The sequence below is a fragment of the Orycteropus afer genome, unplaced genomic scaffold, assembly GCF_000298275.1.
Source record: "Orycteropus afer afer isolate SDZICR_OR568_19922 unplaced genomic scaffold, OryAfe1.0 scaffold00458, whole genome shotgun sequence".
In the NCBI taxonomy this organism is placed as follows: Eukaryota; Metazoa; Chordata; class Mammalia; order Tubulidentata; family Orycteropodidae; genus Orycteropus; species Orycteropus afer.
The window spans coordinates 2,391,863-2,397,071 of NW_006922045.1; positions in this window are offsets into that span (position 1 = coordinate 2,391,863).

Here is a 5,209-nt window from a genome sequence, read left to right on the forward strand (position 1 = left end):
ACTGGAGTGGAGCTCTACTTAGGCAGAACATATTAATACGTATTTATAGTTGAATAAGCAAAGTGTTTTATACTACAATATATAGCCTTACTCCCTGCATATCCTGCAGTGAGAGTCTTCATCTTGGGTGTGCATTTCCCTCAGTTGACAGGGAATCCATCCAGCCCCTTTCTGGGGAAATGATCTTCTTCCTGTTGTTGTCAGGTGCTGTGGTGATGGTTGCGACCCACAGCAGCGCCATGTAGAACAGAAGGTGACACTGCCCAGGCCCGTGGCATCCTCCCAGCCTTTGCCACGGTTGACCCATCATCGCACACAGTGCGTCAGTCCATCTCGTTGAGTGTCTTCCCCATTTTCACCAACCCTCTACTTCACCAAGGATGATATCCTTCTCCAGGGATGGGACCTTGTAAATTGGCTAAAATACAGTGTGCATAAAGTCATAAAAATCAAGGTTACAGGTAAAAATTAATAGCTTATTTAACTGAGAAAAAATGCAGATTACATAACCAAATTACAGCTCTTAAAGATGTTATACTTGAAAAGATACACTCAATAGGGGTATACTCATGCACTTAAGTAATGAGGTGGCTACTGAGGGAAGATTATGCATTCCTGGTGGTGCATTCTATTATTCTTCCTTCTTTTACTGCTTTTCTTTGTCCTTTTGTAACAACTACTTCGTCCCCTGAAGATTTCAATTCATAGGAGAAATGCCTGCTCTTTTAAATCTCTGGCAAATTTTTCCTACATGTGCCCTCAAAATGTTGGTTTCTTCCTTGATGTTTTCTTTTCCTATCTCCTCCTCTGTCAAAAACCAGAAGAGCATTGAATCACCAGCCGTGGCCTCAATTTCTCGGGAGGCAGGCTGATGATCCCCCTGTAATTATCTCAATTTCAGATAGCGAAGTTTGCCAAAGCAAATATTTTTATAGTTTTGTTCGGGAGGAATAGAAATAAACCTTCAAGTCTAGGAACATTTCCATACAGTTAGGTCAAAGGCGAGTGGTGAAAATAGTTACTCAGGACATCTGTAATCAGATACCTTGTGATGCCTGGTGTGTGTTAACTGCATTAAGTGCATAATGAGCTGTGGTAGCTTCTTCTCTTAGGATCTTCCATTACTAGGAGCAAAACTATGCAACAGAACAAAATGTCAACGGTGCCCACCATGAACAGATGACATTCATGGCTATTTACATAGTGTAACTTTGGTATTAGATACAGATGGGGCCACAAATGCTTTGCTAAAACGTAACTTATCTGCAAATGAACACCTTTAATCAAACTGGCAATTTTGTACTTAAGCTAATGAATTTATTTCATTGTGTTCACCGACATCAAGGTTATATTTTATAGGCAGCCTAATGACCTAAATGTCATGTTTCAGTGGGATATTTTAAGCACTTTTTTAAGTAAGAGCAGGTCTATTCATTACCTAACTTTCATAGAACTTTCTGGAGTGTCTTGCTAAAATAACACAGGAGGCCTCAGATACCTTTTTCTTTGGCCAATGTGTCCATTTATTTCCTGCTTTGTGGTTCTCAGTTTTGTCCTCTAGTTTGGGATCAAAGTGTAGGAATAATAAGTGACATGATTGTTCAACCAGGTGATTCAACTTCACTGGTGCATCCATTTATTCAAACAGTATGTCCAGCCTCCCACTTATCCCAGCCTTTCTTCCTGTTGGTGCAATTTCCCTTACCCACTGTTCATAGAAATGAAGCCCTGGGAATGGACAATATCTTTGGCAAGCTTTTGAAGTTCATGGATTTCAGGTTATTTAACCACAGGCAACAAATCACTAAAGCTACCCTTCTTTCAGAAGACAGCTGAATTTACTTTTGGTCTTAAGATGAAAAGTCATATTCTTCCGATGGAATTCAGTTACCTGTCCCTAGCTAATTCACGTTTAATTAATTCATCCTACACTGTTGTAGGCACCTTGTGATATATCAGCAAAACATGGAAAGTTCCTATCTTCAAGGAACGTAGAACATAACAGGGAATAAAAGAAAGAAACAAATGTAAGATGAAGACAAATGACATTTATTTAGTAGTTACTGTGTTCCAGGCATTGGTATAAAATGTGCTTTACAACAATTAACTCACTGAATGTTTATAGTAATGCCAATCATCAAATTGGTAATAGTATGTTGTTGTTGTTGTTATGTGCCGTCAAGTTAGACCCGACACATAGTGACCCCCTCCTTGGGTTTCCAAGGCAGTATCACTACGGAAGTAGATTGCCCCATCTTCCTTCCCAGTGGTAATAGTATTGTTGTTGTTGTGTACCGTCGAGTCACACCTGACTCATAGTGACCCCTCCTTGGGTTTCCGAGGCAGTATCACTACGGAAGTAGGATTGCCCAACCTTCCTTCCGAGGTAATAGTATAACCTCCATTATATAGATGAGGAAAGTAAGGCGTATCATTAGTAATCAAATTACCTTCCTTTCTCATAGCCATGGCAAGGCAGAGCCTGTGAATCATGCTATTTTAACAGCAGTTGTCTAGGAAATGAAGCCATATATGTATGTGTATATATATATATATATATATATATATATATATATATATATATGAGCTCTGGTAGCATAGTGGCTAAAGCACTTGACTGCTAACCAGAAGGCTGGCAGTTCAAACCCACCAGCCACTCCTCGGAAGGAAGGTTGGGCAATCTACTTCCGTAGTGATACTGCCTCAGAAACCCAAGGAGGGGTCGCTATGAGTCTGGCCGACTCGACAGCACATAACAACAACAATCAACTGTAGAAAACGTGGGCTGCCATTTTGGTGGAGGAGGACAGGGAAGTCTTCTCCAGAAAGATAGCATTTGACTATAGACCGTAAGAAAATAAAGAAATACATCACGTGCCTACAAAGAAAATGTGTCCAGGCAGAGGGAAGAGCAAGCGCCAAGTTCATGGGGCGGCATGTGATTGGTTTGTTTAAGAGGTGGCACATGGGTAGGGAGAGCAATAGGGAAACGGCAGGAGATGGAGGTCAGAACGCTGGCTGTTGTTTAAGCGCCACCGGGTCACCTCCAGCTCCTCAAATCCCTATACACAACAGAAGGAAACACTGCCTGACCCCGGCCCATCCTCACAGTGATCGCTACACTAGAGCCTCATGGCCGCCACTGGGTCTGTCCATCTTATTGAGGGTCTTCCCTTTTTCCCTGATGCTGTCCTCTACCAAGCCTGATATCCTACTCCAAGGATTGGTCCCTTCTGACAACATGGCCAAAGTAGTAGAACGCTAGGGGACAGGTCAAACCAAGAAGGGTCTTGAGGTAAACATTTTTATATTACTTGGGGTTGGATAGATAATGATTGGATGACTTTGAGAGTAACAGTGGCATGACAGTACTAACTTTTAATAAAAGCTGAAAGTGATCACTGTAAAAAATAGAATGGATATGATAAGCAAAATGAAAGTCACTGAATTATAAACAGGAAGAATGTTGAAATTTCAAATAATTTGTTACTTATATATTTATAATACAAATAAGAAATTAGACTGAAAGGGACCAAGTGTTGAACTATTCAGAACAGTCGAGATGCCTTTTCAGTAATTTAGAAATACTAAGTTATGCCTTTATATGTGAATCTGTTTTTCTCTCATCTCCTTTCTCATTATTGTGCCCTGTGAGTTGTTGTCAGTCTGTAGCACACATAGAGCAACACAAAGATTCAAATGAATTGTTGTTACAATTATCCCATTGCCACAGAGTCACTCTAACTTATAGCAAACCTATAGGACAGAGCTGAACTGCCCCAGAAGGTTTCCAAGGCTGTAATCTTTATAGAAGCAGAAGCTCACATGTTTCTCCCACAGAAGGGCTGGTGGGTTCAAATTTCTGAACTTTTGGTTGGCAGCTGAATGCTTAGTTACTTCACCATGGGGCTCTTTGTCATTATAAGTTCATCTCCGGGAGGTAATTTGACAGAGCAGGTTTTGACATTTGGAAAGTTGATAAGATTGACATGATAGAAGTGAAACGAAGAATAGTTAACTGGAAGGCAGACCATCAAGGAATAATGTAGAAGACCTTGGAGAATGCTGTCACCATCCATGTTTCCCCTTCCAGCCACTGTGTGCACATTTTGCTTTTCAATGGTATTAGACATTTTTCTGAATGGAAGGAAGAATATTTAAACACTGCAGGGATATGGGAGTGAGATGAGAGACTTTCATACTGTAATTAAGATGCAGTTCAGCTAGTAGAAGCATTTCTGTATGCTTAAAGTTGTGACAGACCAATTATCTTTGGGATGTTGACAAGAAATTGTGACTTGGACTTGGAAAGTAGTGGTGGAGGTGGTGAGAAGTTTGAGACTAATTAAGATCCATTTGAAGATAGAACTTACAGATTTTTCTGAAGAATTCATTGTAGATTTGAGAGAGCTTTGAGGGCTGAGGATTAATCAGGAGTTTTGAGTTTAGATATGTTACTTGTGTGGTGATTATGAGGCATCCAAGTGAAGAAGTTTGTGTATCCAGTTTGGATAGATGAATCTGCAAATTATGATAGAGGAAGAGTGGAGGTTTAAATTTGGAAATTATCAAGGATGGTATTTAAAACCATAAGGCAGGATGTTCACATAAAGAGTATGTGAAGTTACAAAAGATGAGAAGTCAAAATGCTGAAATTTGAAGAATCTCCAGATTTAGAGGTAGAATTTAGATAAGTATTTGGAGAAAAGTGACTTGTATAATGAGAGAAGGAACTGATGTTTCTGTGTGATGGTAAAGAAGTCAAGTTAAAAAAAAAAAAAGAAAAAGACTTTTCATTCTCTATCTTGATCCAGAAGCAAACATACATCATTTAACCCTTCCAAGAAGTCCAGTGAGAAGCTTACCTGATGTACCTTGCACCTGATCATTACTAGGAACCTTGACAGCATCAACAAATGTAGTGCTGGATCAATGTTTAGAATTAAAATAAGATGAAATATGAAAGCTTCATGAATTTTTCTGTGAAAAGCAATCTGACAGTTTTCTGGTGATGTCCCCAGTTGTATTTGTTTGTTTGTTTTTTCTTTTCTGCTGTATTGGAGTTATAGTTGAATACATGGTAGACTTCCTTTCAGGGAGAGTTCTAGATGAGTAACTGGTCCAGGATCTTAGATGTTCTTGTGTGGGTTTCATCAGGTAGGAGTTACTCACAGGTGGTCTTTGTGCAATCCTGTTTGCTGCTGTCATG